We start from the raw sequence: 17965 nt of genomic DNA, 5'->3' as shown, positions 1-17965 counted from the left end.
CCCATTTCCACTCTATCTCCTCTTCTCTCATTCAGCCCAACCCTCTGCACCTATTTCACCCTAAACTCTTCTCCTCTAAAGTCAAGACACTGTCACCTGCTCCAATCTACAATCTACCAAAATTCATGCCTGACAGACCAATATGGCTAAAAGATATCTCCTTCAACAACCTAGTCCAAGCTGGTGATATCCATCCTAACCCTGGTCCTACATCCTTTATTAACAACACTCATCCCTTACCCTCTTCCTCCTATCTCAACACCCTAAAGATTTTTACAATTAATGCACAAAGTCTAAACAACAAAGTACACCAATTTCAAGCTTGGTTAAGCCATAACCAACCAGATATCTGAGCCATCTCCGAAACCTGACTCAAGCCCTTTATCTCTAACGCTGAGATTCTGCCCCCAGGATTTCATTGTCTCAGAAATGACTGACTAAATAAAAAAGGTGGCGGCACTGCTCTAGTCTACTCCAACATTCTTACCTTAATTCCCCTCCAAATTCCAATTCCTCGATTCCAGAACGCTGAACTAACTGCTGGAATTCTAAAACAAAATAAACATAAAAATATCTGTATCATTGCCCTATATATCTCACCTGGTAACAATATCTCTTCACTCGAAAATATTCTCCTATGGGCCTCTACTGAAATTAACTATGACACTTATATCCTTTGTGATGTGAGTATTGACTGGAATAAAATCAATTGCCCCTCTCCCTCCCTATCCATTAACCTCTATAACTTCATTCAAATAATCCTCTCCATCACTCGACCTAACAAAATAAACCCTCCCGGATCCACTATAGATTGGATCCTAGTCTCAGATCCAAATAAAATAACCAATTCTGGCACAATTCCTGATAACTTTAGCGACCACCTCCCAGACTTTATGCATCGCTCAATTAGTTCCTTCCCACACCAGCATCAATACATTCAAACTCATAACCTCAGTAGCGTCAACCCATCTACTTTCTCAAATACTTTCAAACAAATGAACTGGCAAACTCTAAACATCCTTCCTCTTGACAAGGCTATAGAATACTTCAACTCTGTCTTCCTTGATACTTTAAACTCACTAGCCTCACTAAGAAACAAAAGGCTGAAAACTAAAACTGCTCCTTGGCTATCCAAAGAGACAAAACAGATTATGCACCACAGAGACAAACTATGGAAGCTTTACCAAAACAATAAACTGGCTAATACCTTGCTCCAATATAAACAGCTCTACAACCGTGTAAAATGACTAATCACCAAAGACAAAAACTCCTACTATATCAAATTTCAGTCCAATAACAATAAAAACCCCAAAAATTCTGGAACTCAATAAACTCACTCCTCAATCCAGGCTCAAAGAATAATCCCCGCCCTGACCCAAGTAAATCTGACCTCGAACTTGGCTCTGAATTTAACTCATTTTTCATAAAAACTATTACTACCCTCACCAAGACATTTTCCAATAATAACCCAACTGCTCTGCACTCTCCCCCTTCGAACTCACCTCATATGTTTGAACTCAAACCCATCTCCACTAACTTTATAAGAAAACTTTTGTCCAAACTTAAACCTTGCTCTAACACTCCCAGCAATATTCCCTCTTCCTACCTAAAATGTGCTGCTGATAGCATCATTATTAACCAATCCATAAAAGAATCATACATCACCAAACTCTGGCACTCAGCTTATATTCTTCCTCTTCATAAAGGAGGCAAAAATACCAGTATCTCAAACATTTGCCCCATTGCTTTGCTCTCACCAATCTCCAAAATCCTAGAAAAATGCATCCACCTCCAACTTATGCCTTTCCTGACCCAAAACAATCTTCTCACACCTACCCAGCATGGCTTCCGTCCAGGCCATAGCACAATAACCGCTCTACTCTCATTCCTAGAAACTGTCAATCAAGCCCGAGATTCAGGACACTTAGTTTTACTGTTTTATTTGATCTGTCTAAAGCCTTTGATGCTGTTTCCCACAAGCACCTTCTCTGTCATCTCTCAAACCTTAATCTCTCACATAATGCTTTATCCTAGTTCTCCAGCTATTTATCAGACAGATCACAGGTAGTCAAATGGAAGAACTCCATCTCTTCCTTCCTACCTACTTCAACTGGCATACCACAGGGATCCATCCTTGGGCCAATGCTTTTTAACATCTTCATCAATAACTTTCACACTGCTATTCCTGATGCTAAAATCATTCAAAACACAGACAGGTCAACCTTAGTCTGCTCTGCCTCAAACCTCTCTGAATTGCTGACTAAAACCCAAACTGCCTTCTCAACAACTGAAAACGAGTTGCACCAAAACCACCTCTCTCTCAATGCAAATAAATTAAAGATTCTACTATTCCCTCTCACAAAGACCCTCTCCTATGATAAAAACAACTTCAAAGTCTATAGTCAAACCAACCCACCTACAGAAGTGGTCCCCTCTGCCAAATTACTTGGCATTACTGTAGATGAACACCTCAAGTTTGATATTCCTATTTAACAAAATATTAAGAAAACCCACCAAAAGATAGGTATGCTGCATAGGAATAATTGCTTTCTCTCCAACTCTACCAGGCAAACTCTTCCTTCCTTATTATAAGGAGCCCCTCTCCTAACCAACCTGTCCTCCTCTAGCACCTCTAAACTAGAAAACTGTTACAACAAAATCTCTAAATTTGCCTCTAAATCTAAAAATACCACCCATCACTGCTTAACACTACAATCCTGAAACCACTCCCATTCCTTTAAGTTTAGGGTTCTACAAATAATTGTACCCACTTTAAGGGGGGGTAGTATTGAGAACATGTTGGCTAAAGCTGAGTTGCAATGGATCTTAAAGTTAGCGGCACACCTTCCACCAGGTTTAAATAATTCTATCTCTTTGAAACCTGTGTTAGTTGAGCGTAGATAATGCCATTCATAAACTTATACGGCGCAGATATGCTTATATAGTCAAATTACATACAGCATTATTAGGACTTTAAGGTTTTTTTTTATTAGGAATGAGTTCGATTATAGCAATAATATGTCTTTTTAAAGAAATTTTTTTGGTAAGATGATTCTATATAGGTCTGCTTTATATAAGCTATATTTATGTTCATGCAGCAGCTTATACTTCATATATGCTTATTAGTTGTTGAGGGATACTTTTTATCCAGTGACATAATGTTAGTATCCCTTTTCAGAATAGAACCAATATATTTTGTAATCATGATACCTGTAATTCAGGCTTTTAACTATTTTAATATATGACTTTATTCATTCATAGCCATGCTTTAAACTTCAGTTCAACACATTGTAACAGGCGATTGTTTATTGGCTACTTTATGTCATGTAGCAGAAATATGATATATGTCTAGTGTATATATACTTGATTCATCAAACATTAGTTTATGTATATAGCCATTTTCTATTGTTTATGCACTCTGAGATAATATTTCTATCCGAGTGTTACAAATGGTTATTAATGGTCATGTTGCCTGGTAGTGAGCATTTGATTTCACGCTGTAGACTTATATTAATCTGTTTGAAATGCTGTTATTTAAAACTCACAGTACATATTACAACGTTGGCACTAGGACTAAGGATAGTATTAACCAACCTTTTGAGATATTCCGTTGGTGTTCTTAGTACGCGTGACATCATTTACGTACAGAAGGAGGGGTTAATTATACAGCGAACGCTTCGTTGTTGTTGCATGAGTATGTACACAAATTCAAAGCTGATTGCAGATCAAGTTTTCTTTTTACAAGTTTATAAGTCGTTTGTGATTTACACACTTTTATTATTGATGTTTTACCCAAGTTCTAAGTACAAACTGACCAGCGATGATATATATTTGTAAGTAATGCTCCGTTTTGTTGATGTTGTATCAAGGGGCAAATGCCGATATATATAAATAAGCATTTTTTAGTAGCTTAAGTTGACAGTTGTTTACTTGAATGACGCCATCTAATTCTGAGTGCTACTAGGGTTCACAAGCATTATGAACAAGCTGTGCTCGGTGACTTATGTTACTTTGTGAATTGTAAATGAGGTATAATATGAGTTACTTTCTTTGACTCCATTCCCATGGAGATTAATTAGATTAAATTAACTTAATTGATAAAGCGAGATAATTAATGAGCCCGCCAAAATGCTTGGGGTGCATATATATTAGTTGCATTGCACTGTTTTAATGTATCTGATGAAGCATAGCTTGACTATGCGAAAGCGCTCATTTCCGTTTTGAAATAAAAGATTTTTATGCTTCCACCTTGACTGGTTTTGGACTTCAACGTGAGCTACTGTGAATTTTATCTGTATTGGTGACTTTATTCGTGTTGACTGCCCTCATCTCTTCTTACCTATTTTATCTTATATTTGGTGAGAGCAACTTTAGCTGTGAGTTGTGTTCTTTTGCATTATACAATCCTGAATTGGCTTGAACTCCCAAACTACCTAGACTATCTCCAACTCACTACTGCATATAGACTCATATTTCACCCAACAAAATGTCCCGCTCTAACTAACATCCTTCCCCTTATATACCCAACAGAGCTCTCAGATCTGAAAATCAGAACGTAATTACTATCCATAAACCTAAACGTCCTGCTGGCCAACTTCTCCTATCTTTCTCACTGGGCAAAAATGGAATTCCTTTCCCTCCACACTAAGAACCGTACCAAACTCAGAAAACCTCAAAACCCAACTATTCAAACACCTGTTCACTAAATGGAACTGTACCTGCCTTCACCCATCCTAATTAAAGGGGGTTATCTCTCTGGTTCCCAAGCTCTGCAACTCTCATAGTTATCTTCCTATAAGCCTATCTAAGCTCTCAACAATTTCTATAGCTTAAAAACAAAATGAACTGTAGCTGTTAGTCAACTGACTGAAAACATTTAGAAAAAAATAAAAAACAATTACCGAAACCAGTGCAGTTAACTGTTTATTGCAATCCAAAGTACTTGCAATTCAAACAACTAAGCACTTTCACCAGATAATCCAAAGGCATCTTCAGAGTTGTTTAAACATTGTCTCTAAACAGGTTAAATAGTAACAGATACTGTTTGTAACTACACAAGCACCCACCCACAATTTTTCCCGCCCAAACTTTTAAAAAGACAGTACATCTATCAAATGCCTATACTTCTTAAAAAAAATAAATAAATTATATATATATATATATATATATATATATATATATATATATATACTCCTAAATTTTTTACATTGTAACAAAATACTTCCTAATCATTCATTAAGCAACATACTAAATCTACTTGAAATTATTAAAATTACATTCTGCATGATTTTAAAATACATCCTGAAAATTAGATATGTCAAACAATTTGTTTATGTCTAATCTTCAAAAATGGCTTAATGGAAATAAAATAATTTAAACCAGGTTCCATAGAAGTGTTTAGCTTCAACTGCCATAAAGATTCTTTACTTTCCAACAACAGATCATTGTCACCTCCATGTTCATTCTTGAAAACTCTATCTATCACGAAAAACACAAACTTTTTAAAATGAATGCATCTTTCGGAATGTATAAAAAGAGCATTATGTATGCCTTTATTCCTTATAGCCCTTACATGTTCGCCTATCCTGTCCCTCAGTCTATGAATGGTTTTACCCACATAGAAACTGGGGCAGGATAAGCAAGTAGCTACATATACTACGTGCGTTGTGTAGCAGTTGACCCTACCTGGACATGAAATGGAAATGTCACTGCCCTGGATAAAGACATACGGTCCATGATTTAAATACCTACAAAATTTACAATTCTCACATTTGGACATGCAGGATTTGTATACAAGTTTATTAATTTTAGTCTCTAGTATATTCTTTATATTTCTCCCCTACTAAAGACTATTTGTTTTTTTTTTCCAAGAATTGTTAACATGTCCCCCTGGAAACATAATTCTCAACATTGATTGACAATGCCAACAATCTTGGAACTGCTATCATTGTATTCCAAAACCATGGCATTAGTCATATTGTTCTCTTGTACCAAATCTTTATTTTTGTCCTTAAACTGCCACTCAGACAACAAGATAGGTGCAAACATTCATTCCCTTTTCTTATTAACTTCTTTTTTGATATTCAACAATAATTTTAAAGGGAGGGAAACGTGTAGAGCACAAACCAGGATAAAGTACCCTCTCAAAAACAAATAAGTCCAAAACAGCATATAAAGAGGATACACCACAACAATCGAAGCCAATATTCAAACAGTAATTCATCCAAAGTAAGGTCTGTATTCCTATATGATATGTTAATTTCATTGATAGAGGTCTCAACATATGTTTCACTATATAACAAATCACATATTTTGCTATCATAATCAGAAGTGTTCATAATGACCAGACCACCGCCCTTGTCGGGTTTCATTAACCTAATGTCCTGGTTACTAATAATATCTTGAAAGAGTGACCATTCCATATGTTTCAAGTTGTTAACAGCCCCCTAGTTTTTGGTGCCCAAGAAGTTCCCTAATTTCACTTTCACACATAGCTTCAAATAATGAAGTCAAAGGATGGACTGGTGGAATAAATGTGCTAGGCCTATGTGGTAGATGTGAAACAACTGTTTGGTTATTATTCTTAAAAAACAGGGCCAAATTTAATTTCCTGCTAAACAGTTTTAAATTCAAAATAGTATCAACTAAATTGGCATTTCTAGCTGGAACAAAGTTCAAGCCTTTTGAAAATAAATTGGCCCAGTCCGAGTCCACATTAGCATGGTTATAATTGTAAACAGTAGTCACCTTCCACATTTTTAACAGTTGTCACAACATTAACCTGTTCAGTCATCTGTTCTGGGATCCCCTCATCCCCCTCCACTGGTTCTGATAGTTGTTCTGCCCATACCTGTAATTGCCAGGCCTCATCTCCCTCTGATTCCTGATCCTCTCGGATCTTCTCACTAGTGGAGGATCTAAAGGGACATCCCTGTTTAAATAATCATCCACCTCAATGTTGTCTTCTTGTGCTTCATCATATTTGACAGGGTCTCTCTCAAAGTAACTGGCTTGTTGCCCTTCTGGGGGAGTCGGGATATGCCCTACCAGCATCATAATCCCGTTTATCTCTTTACAGTTTACGCTGTTTTGTAGTTTTTAAATCAACCAACCCTTTATCAACAGTCTTAAAAACATTGAAAAAATCATTCTTTTTACTTTCAAATAACAAATAATTTTTCATACTGACTTCAATTTTACCAATTTCTCTTAAAAACATAGCCATTTTTCTATTATTATCACTAATAAGTAGTTCTAACAATTCACAACCTTGCCTGTTGAAGAAGGAAATAAGGTCTGTATGTAACTGTGAGTGTTTAATACGCCCCGTTGGAAATTTCCAGAGTCTGAGCCCTTTAGGCACTAGCTCTTGGTTCACACACTCCTGAAAATACGAATTCTCTAATTGAAGCTTTTTATACTTAAAAATGAAGTCCTGAAATGACCTAAGTTGCGAATCCAATGTCCCGACAATTTCATCAGGTCTATCAATAATGTCATTAAACAGTACATCACTTTTTAGCCATTGCTCTTTTGAAAGAAATGCTGAACCCACACTGACATTTCCGGGTCTGCCTTGGTGTGTAGCTCTCCTGCTACCTGAAGATGAACTCGAGCTGTTACTCCTCCCTTGTGTTTCGTTACCATGACAGTGTTCCCTCTGTGCTGGAGTAATAAGCGAGGGTTCCAAGGTTTGCAAACACCCCGCGCCAACCCCAGGTTGAGAAAAAAATACTGTTACCAGTCTTAACAGCTTGCAAAGGCACCAGTTTCTCAAATTTAGTTTGCAGGTCCTTGACTGAAGCCGATAAAGAGGCTAAAGCCTGTGTCAAAGTCTCCATATCCATCATGGCCATGGAATTCATCGGCTCACCACCTTCCATAAAAACCTGCCAGCAATCAAAAGACAAAAATGAACTGTGAAGATCACAAAAAGAAGTAGGCAGCCAGCAATACCACAGATCCGGGTATAATAAGACACACTTCTTTAATGAATTAAGCGCTTTCGTCAGACACTTCTGACTTCATCAGAATACAGTGATACAGCAGTTAGTGCTGCCTAATGAATAGGTGGATAGCAGAGTGATGGGCACAGGTATGTTATGATGTGCTGATGGAATATGAAATATTTCCTGATATGTATGAGTGTGTGATATGCTATGAATCTCATTAGCATGAGTAATGCTGTGCCTATAAAGACCATTGTTACCAGGGTGATGCTTTATACCTCAGTAATAGTAATAATGCCAAGGCAGGATTTTGTGAAAATAGCATGCATAATGAATGATAATACAACTGCGAAAAAGCATACTTATTATTGATCGTCAGCATTCTGTGTTACATATTCATAATCCCAGCAAATGTTCAGTAATAACATGTAAATCTTAAGCCAGGCAGTAACATCTTTACAGGAACACAGTGCAGCATATCACAGACAAATAGCAGCTATATCTGTATTGAATATACTTCAAATTGCTGAACTGAGAGAAATAGCATGCATCCCTTTCACTTAGAAACCTCTACATTTGCCTCTGATACAAAATAAGCTCCTGAGCTAGGGAAGAAAGAGAGCAATAAGTTGCATGCTCAAAATTGTCAGATTTATAGAGTATGAAAGCCATTGACTGTGCAGTAAAAGGCAAATGATATGTAGAATATCTCTCAGGTGCCTTTTCTCTGACCTTTTCTGCCTACTGGGCTAAGAAGGTTAGGCTGGCAACTTCTCAGGTCACTGAAGTGGTGCCTGCACTACTCACCAGAGTTGAGTACACCAACACCATCAGACACCACAATGACAGGACTGTGCCAGACAATCACTTTTATTGGGCATCCTCATAAGAGTCCCCAGTGAGACTTGCGGTGTAGTCACTATGTACAAGAAAATCCTGTTCTCCTTGCTGCACCCACCAGAGAGTGCCTTTGAAAGCCATGGTCACATACATCACATCTGTGCAGATTTTCACAGAATGTCCAGATTCTTTGTTTCATATATTTGGCCTTTTCCTCATCAAATCTCTTGTTTTCTGGAAAACCATTGAAACTATTGAAACCACTAAATAGTGACATACATTTGAGTTTCATACTTTATATCCTTCAAAAAATGCATGCGGACTCAAATCCTTTTATTCTAGCAGTTTTCTAAGTTTATAAGAGTAATATTTAAAATCCATCCCTGTTTTTGGTCCTTTGTCCCCCATTACATCAGGCTCTGTCCAGATTTCTTAAGTTAAGAGGTTGAGAGGTATGCATGGTCTTTCACGAGGTCATATTCCAGATAACTATGACAGGCCTGTCATGGTCACACCCTGACACTTTTATTGCATGTGGTGTGATCTATCATGCTGTGACCATTATATAGTGCACAAAATGCTGTTGGGGCAGGGTGGTTTTAAAGTGCGAACACGGACATTTACAGTAGCTGTGTGTTGCTAAACTATGATAGCAGTTTTGCTTCTTAGTGCCTCCATTGGATATAAAAGTAAACTTATTTTCTCCACATCCCCATAAAGGTCATTGATCCACCCATGCATGCTCAATGCACTTAGAGTATTCCTTCATTCATTCATTCATTCACTGGGAATTGGGTAAAGGTGACAGGTTGTACTTATTGGGAGTACTTTCCTTTGGTGTCTTCACAGGTAACATTTTATCAGGCTTCTCCATCCACTGATATACTGGTGCCTGATAATGCAGATGAGTCAACCTCTGATGATGATGACAGCCAAAGTGTGGCATGGCCAGGGGTCATGATATCAATGTTGGAGAGAAGCAATGTTGAGTTGAGATTCCTACCACAGTCAGTGGACATAATCTCTGTGCCTCGGGAGCCCACCTCAGACACAAAAGAGGACACAGAAAGATAGGAAAGACAGGTCTATATTAAAAGGGATGTCTCCCTGCAATGCAGTCCACTTTAGTTGGTTGAAGCTACATTAAGCACATGGGACACATGGGCAGAGATAGTGCTGGTGGCCTTGCATGCCATGGGTACTGCCCTACTTGAGCTTGCTGATTCAATGTCTGTGACCCAATGAATGTTCAGGGCCACAATAAAGAGACAGACTAGTAACATCACAGCCCTTGCTGAATAGTACATGTTTTATGAGGTGAATGTGATGACCACGAAGAGTGCATGTCTCACACGTTTGACATCCTAGACATGTTGTGTATGAAGGTTGCACTAAGAAGGTCTTCCTGTGCACACAGTCATCATAGTAGATTCACTTCTCATGGCTGGTATACTTCTCTCCCTCTGGTTATGATGGCCACCATGGAAGGTGGAGGCTATGGCCAGGCACATAGCACCACCACTTCCACACCCTCGTCCAGTGTTGAGGTGAGCCCATAATATGGACATCCATGAGGTTGGAGTGGTTTGTGCCACATTAATTCATGGTACAGGCCATGGCTCACATTCATGAAGTACTCCTTCCTTTAGGTATGGTCTCAATAGTGCCTGTGACCCTCACATGAGAGGCCCTCCCATAAACAGGGGTATGGAAGGGCTTAATACACATCTCCTGGGGCGCCCTGGATGTGTCTGCAAGATCTCACAACAATGCTGCACCATCTGCTGAGGCTATGTCACAGCACACACACACACACACACACACACACACACACACACACACACACACACACACACACACACACGTGCACAAATGCACACACACACACACACACACACACACACACACACACACACACACACACACACACATGCACGCCCACAAAGCCCAGCTACACACATACACACAGATACCTACAAAGCCGACATACACACTCGCACAAACACACACAAGTACATGCATAACAATAGTAACAACACTGCTTATTTACCCATTGCACCCTAGTCTCCTCATCCCCCAGGTCAGACACACACACAGCACAACTTACATTTAGGCATACCAACAGAGATACACACACACACACACACACACACACACACACACACACACACACACACACACACACACACACACACACACACACACACACATAAGAATAAATAATCTAAAGTCCTAGAGCATTTGTTAAATAGCCTCTGCACATTTGCCTGTTGATGACATTTGACACTATGACTCTCCTCACCTGTGCATATTTGTGCATTAGTCTTACGCAAACTAATGACCGGTGCCAAAGTCATGGTCTTAAACTTAGTGCAAAAAATGTATTATCATCCCCTTCGGCAAGGGTGATGTTCCTGCAAACTACCACATCAAAAATAATACCCTAAGCATACAGTCAGTGGTGAGAGATTTAGGAACACAGGTTGGCAGCAACCTTAACTTCAATCGCCATGTCTCCACAGTGATAAGTAGGGCATTTTATATTGCTCATCTCCTATGTAAAGGCATTGCCTCCAGAAAAAAAAAGAGGTTATAACCCCCCTGTACTCTTCCCTCATCAGGCTAATAATAGACTACAATGCTCCCTTTAGTATGTTCCTTTCAAAACACCTACAGCAATTAGAGAAACCACAAAGGTTCCTTACAAAGAAAATTCAGGGTCTTCAAGATCTGTCTTATGTGGACAGATTGAAATCATTGTCACTTTACTCTGTGTCATACAAGCTGCTCAGACATGACCTGTGTCTTGCATATAGAACATATTTGATAGAAATTCTGCACATTCACAAGTCAAATGGCACAGAGGTCACTTGCTCAAAGAACCTTAACCTGGTATGTGACCTCAACAGAACATGCTGGAGAGATAGATTTGTCTCACAGAGGTTTCCCCACCTTTGGGACAAGCTTCCTAGTCATGTTAAACAAAGCTCCTCGTTGGTCCTATTTAAGCGCAATTTGGATGACTGGATGGGTAATCAGAAATTTATCTCAGCGGTCCCACCTGTGACACTCCTGGACAAGGGCAATAGGTGCTGATTTTAGTGTTTTCCTGAGCCAGACACCCTTAGGAACATGGATTGAACTTGGCTAGGCTTGTAAGGGCTCTGGGGCCATTAGCGTAGTAAACTCCTATGATCCTATGATCCTATGATGGTAAATGTGCACCACCCTCTGTGGTCTGTTTCTTGGGTAGCCTATTTCTGATGTAGTAGCATAGCTAGTGTGTTGAGAAGGAAGCAGCCACCCTAGGTGCAAAGTGTTAGTGGGTGCAATTGTGAAACGCTAATCAATCATTAGTGTAGTCCAGATATTCATTTCTGTAACAGTATTTTTGAATACCAAAATAGAAATTATTTTTGATACTGCTTTCCTGCAGTAATGAAGCACTTCAGCAATTCATGTGTGTGGTATGAGTTGTAGCAAGAGGCTTGCTACCCTTTTAAAAGTAGAAGAAGTTCTTTTTTGTGAGGTGAAGAAATGGGACCTGGCTGCCTTCTGAGTTTAAGGAGTCACAGCCAGATCACAGACCTTTTTTGTTTGTTTCAATTTAACTTTAGGTTCACCAGAATGGGGAGTGGCACTGGGCACTAGATGAGCCAACATCAGCTCTGCTCTGATGCTCAGGGTGGCCAGTCTACACATAGAATAGCACATCTTGGGTGAAGGTTTGCATACATTACTTTTTATTTTCTGTATACTGCTTTAGTCTGGATCTTAGTTATAATCCCAGTGCATTACAGACTACCTGGCAGTTGATGGTGCAGAAACCCATGTGGTTAATATACCATCTTCTCTGTTCCCCTAGTCAGGCCTTTATTACTATGTGGGTATAGTCAATGGCAACCAGTACCTCAGGGAAATGTGCTGCATGTTGTTGTGTCTGTCTAATATGGAATGTGAAAACCACATATGATCCCTCACATGATGTAGTATGGCATTGAGGAACTGGTACAGTGTCCTTGAGACAGGTGCCTGAGATAAATCCACTGTGATTCCAGGTGGTTTCTGAAAGGTCCCTGTAGTTAGTATTATCAATGCTACACATACCTTGTTGTCAACATGGGGAGGGACTCCATGTATCCCATGGACCTGCAAACAAGGGTAAAACATCTCAACCATCAACTGCATGATTACTCTATTTGCATGCTAGTTATTCACAATGTTAGTGTTGTGGATGGCATGAGATATTAGGTATGAATGGAGGACACAATGCTACTGAGAGTGATGATGTGCAATGCAATGACTACCAGCAGTGAATAAAGACTGTTACCTATGCAGGTATACTAATGCTGTGGCTGTCTCATACACAGAAGTATAGCTTGCTCAACCAGCACCCTGTACTGGTACCATGTGTAGAGATATTTAAGTTTTGAGAGTACTTGCATATTTATTTGATGACACTGTGTGGATCAGTCCAAATAGCCTTGCTCTTGGTCAAACTACCATTTGTATTAATATTAATATCACTCAGTATATTGAGTACCCTTGGAAGAGTCTTAAGGTAGCTGGTAGGAGTGACTGGTGGCTGTGGAAGCTACCTTATAGTCTGGGCAGAAGGGGGCATAGCTAGAACACCTGTGTCAGTCTTTCCCAGGTGTGTGTTTGTGCATGTGTAAATCAAACCTCAAAGAGTGTGTGTGTCAGCTACTTGGGCAGGGACATGAAGCACTGCTTGGACAGAGAGGGTGCTGGAGGTCTTGGCTTGGTCTCTCAGCTGAGAACTCAACTTTACAGCTGTGCCAGTGGCGAGTCTTATTGTGGATCTGGTGAAAGAGGGAGAAACCATCCTTGGACTGACTGTGGTCTCTGTGTGCTCTTAAGGGAAATTGCACTTGATACAGAGAGCTGCATCTGAAAATACTGTGTGTACACCTGTTATCCTCCGAGTGAATGTCCCCAACTGTTGCCAGTGGTGAGGATTGAGGCTTCGTGATTACTGGTCGGCAGTGATGGGTCATCATATATTATTTGGTTAGCAGTGGTGGGATCACCACATCACATACTGGGATTCAGTGGTGTGGATATTGAACTCCTGTAGCCAGTAATCAGTGGTCACTAAAGAAGGTGTTTGTACTCTCAAGCACATTCAGAGTTTCATATCACAATAGTTTTATTTTTCTGCTAACTTAGTTAATCAGGGAGAGCAGGCAAGGATGTCAGCAGGGGATTATGGCAAGCTGGCAAGGAGCCAGTTGGCTGAAATGTGCCAAGCCTAAGGACTGTGGCATGCCAAGCTGACTAAATGAGAAATGATCACAGCCTTAACCACAGGTGCATCACAGACTAGGAACTAGGAGGACAACCAGACTGGCCTTGGGGATGTACAACTTTCAGAAAATAGACCATTCGGCTTTGCTTCAGAGTACTTAAAAATCCATCTGGAGTTAAAGATACTTAAACTGGAGGCCAAACATTTGGAACTAGACTCAACAGAGAGACTGCAGCATTCGGAGGTCAATGCAGAATCAGCAGAGGCACTGCGGCATTTGGAATTAGAATCAGCAGAGAAATTGAGATGTCTGGAAGCCAAAGAAAATGAGAGGCACAGGCAACATGAAAAGGAGATACTGACTCTTCACCAGGGTCATGGAGGTAATGGGGAAGGGAATAACTGAACCCCAGAAGAATAAAGGTCAGCCAATTTCTTCCACAGTTTACAGAGGGTGATAATATTGATATTTTTATTCATATGTTTGAGAGGGTATGTAAAGAGTATAATGTTGACCAAGGGCTCTGGGTACGGTTCCAGACTCCCCTACTCCATGGTAAAGCTGTAACTGCTGTTTCTAAATTGCCTGATACTGATTGCTTAAATTATAATACAGTAAAAAATTGTTTGTTAGAGTGTTTTAAGTTAACATCTGAAGCTTATAGAAAAAAAGTTTTGTGAGCATAGACATAAGGCAGATGAAAGTGTGTGTGAATATACTGATGAGTTAAGCACTTATTTTCATAGGTAAGTGAGTGGGTGTCAGGCCACCACTTTTGAAAAGCTGGCCCTTAACACTTTGCCTGAGGACATGAGAATCTGGTTGGTAGACAGGGAAAGCAATACCACAGATGAGTTGGGGAAAATAGGAGACCTATACCTAGCAAGCAGGGTATCACTGCACAGAAAAGGGATACACAATGATGCACATGGGTCTAAGGGAACCCATGGTGGGCAGCCTAAACCACCTCAACAGAGTCCACCAGTAACAAGGGGAGCCACTAGTTCAAGTACATGGCCAGGATCAAGGGTTAAATGGTTTAAATGTAACCAGTGGAGCCATGAGGCATATAGATGTCCATGAAAGCAAGATGGTGAACAAATGTTAGGGAAGCCAGTAAGTGGGAATAACAGAATTCCAGCAGTATGTTGTCTGGAAACAACAAGGGTACCAAACTACCAGAAGAGGTTATATCCTATCTTACTAGATGGGAAACAGGCCACTGTTAAGAGAGACATAGCTTCTGACCAAACCATTGTGAAGCCTGAAATGGTTAAAAAGGTGCACCACTTGCTTGGGCAGTCTACTCCAGTCAGAGCTTTAGGAGATACCCCATTACAAACACCTGTGGCTGGGTTTCACCTTGACTGGGGAATGATTTTAGTAATGCAGTACCTTGTGTGCATGCAGTTACACACAGTCAGGCTTGGAGACAAGCATGTGGGTCTGGTAGCCTGCGGGGGGACAAAGAAAAAATCTCCAACCACAGTTCTGAATCTCTTCTATTCAGAGTACAAAAGTATCCAAGAAAATGAATAGAACAAGAAAAACTCACTTTATTAAAACAAAGCTTTCTGGAATATCCCTTCCTCAGTGTTACTTTAATACATTTTAATTTAAATACACACATACACTATATATATATATATATATATATATATATATATATATATATATATATATATATATATATATATATATATATATATATACAATACATCAAAACCACCTGACACAACCATCCTATGAAAACATAATATAAGAACAGATTAATTAACATTTAAAATTATATACTTCCATTAAAAGGGGAACTCAAGTAAAATGTATATATAAACATATTAAATATCATAACATTACCTAAAAGCAAAATGCATCTTGTATGAATATGCAAAACATATACATCTGTGTATGTATATATATATATATATATATATATATATATATATATATATATATATATATATATATATATATATATATAAATTAATGGTACTGTTTCTGTTTAAACTCTAACATTGGTTTAATGGTAATCATGTTATTTAAGCCTGTTTTTTTATCAGCATTCAGCCTTATGATCCATTTATATTCAGAGATGTCCAATTTATTATTTATATCACCTAACCTTAAACTTCTATTTATTACTTCTAAAACCTTAAATTTAAAATTATGTGTTACACCTTTTTCAATCCTGTGTTGTGTTAAAGCATTAGAGAGAATGTTTCTTCTCATCTCTGATTTATGTTAAATAATTCGTTCCTTTAATGTCCTTGAACATTTACCTACATAAAAACCTGGACACTGTGTGCTGGTAGCCAAATAGACAACTATTGCAGTTCTACAGGTAGCCTGACATTTTATTTCATACCTAATTTTATTTATAGGTTGTTCAAAATATTTTTTTACACAAATATCAGTACAACAACTACAAGTGTAACAAGGTGATGTACCTATAATGTATGTTACTAATTGCCGTGAATTCATTTCAAAGTCCTTATAACACAACTTTTGCTTTAAATTATACATCTTCCTATATGCAAACCTTGGCGTATGTCCTAACAATTTACTTAACTCAGGTTGGGCCATCAGGATACACCAATTCCTTCTAATTATTGATTCAACATATTTAGTCATATTGTTATATATAGTAATGTATCTGCGGGTGGGGCTCAGACAGACCACACACTTGAAGCCAGGACTGGTGAGGTGGTTACTTCACAGAGGGAGCTACCATGTAGCAGTGCAACTGAAGGTGAGCCACAGCTGCTGGTGGGTACTGATGTTCCCTTCAACAGAATGATTGCATGGGCGGAGGTAAGTAGTAGTATCCAGAATGACAGTAAGGCACCACTGTCAGAGAATACCAGACTTCCTGTGGAAGGGGAGCTGGGAAGGGTTACAAAGAGAGAGTTGAGACAGGCTCAGCTCTCAGACCCTACATTACAAGGCTTGAGGGAGGTAGCCAGGGAGGGGCCTGATTCTCAAGGAAAAGGGGAATCCATAAATTGGGACAAAGGGTTACTGTATAGAGGATGGACCCCTGAGAGAGGGGTAGAGGGTGAAGTAATACAGCAGTTGGTAGTGCTCAGAGCCTACCATCTGGCACTTCTAGCCATAGTCCATGACATTTCCTTTGCAGGTCATATGGGCATAAAGCGTAAAAAGAGACGTATTATGCAGAATATTTATTGGCCTGTGATTCCCAGGGATATAGCAGGGTACTGCAGAACCTGTGAGCAGTGCCAAAAGATAGGAAAGGCAGGAGACAAGGTCAAAGCTCCTTTGGTGCCTTTGCCTGTGACTGAGAACCCATTTCAGAGGCTAGCTATGGATACTGTGGGGCTCCTGAGTACCACAAGTTCCACAGGGAAGAAGTATATCCTAGTGGTAGTAGATTATGCTACCAGATATCCTGAGGTGGTGGTTCTGTCCTCCATCAAAGCAGAAAAAGTGGCATATGCTTTGTTACAGATTTTCAGCAGGGTATGTTTCCCAAAAGGAATACTGAATGACAGAGGTGCCAATTTCATGTAAGACCCTCTGGTTTGTCTGTAGAAGTGCTGTGGGGTGAAGCACCTAAAGACCACCCCCTATCATCCCCCGACAAATGGTAACTTGGGTGAGAGGACCTCTAGATTTGATTCACAATGAGTGGGAGGGTGAGTGTGAATCCTACAAGGAGTCTGTTGTGGCATATGTTCTAAACCTCAAGACAAGGCTCAGGCAACTCATGGGCCTGGCCCAGGAGAACCTGGCAGAAGCCCAACAGCAGAAAAAGGTCTGGTGTGACAGGAATGCTCGAGCCAGAGAGTATGCTGTAGGGCAGCAGGTCATGGTTCTCATTCCTGTCAGATATAACAAGCTGCAGGCAGCTTGGAAGGGACCCTTCAAAGTGGTAAGGAAGGTCAG

The sequence above is a fragment of the Protopterus annectens genome, chromosome 1.part2, assembly GCF_019279795.1.
Source record: "Protopterus annectens isolate FY-2018-M chromosome 1.part2, PAN1.0, whole genome shotgun sequence".
In the NCBI taxonomy this organism is placed as follows: Eukaryota; Metazoa; Chordata; order Ceratodontiformes; family Protopteridae; genus Protopterus; species Protopterus annectens.
The sequence above is the reverse complement of the archived record's forward strand: the minus strand, read 5'-3'. Positions refer to the sequence as shown.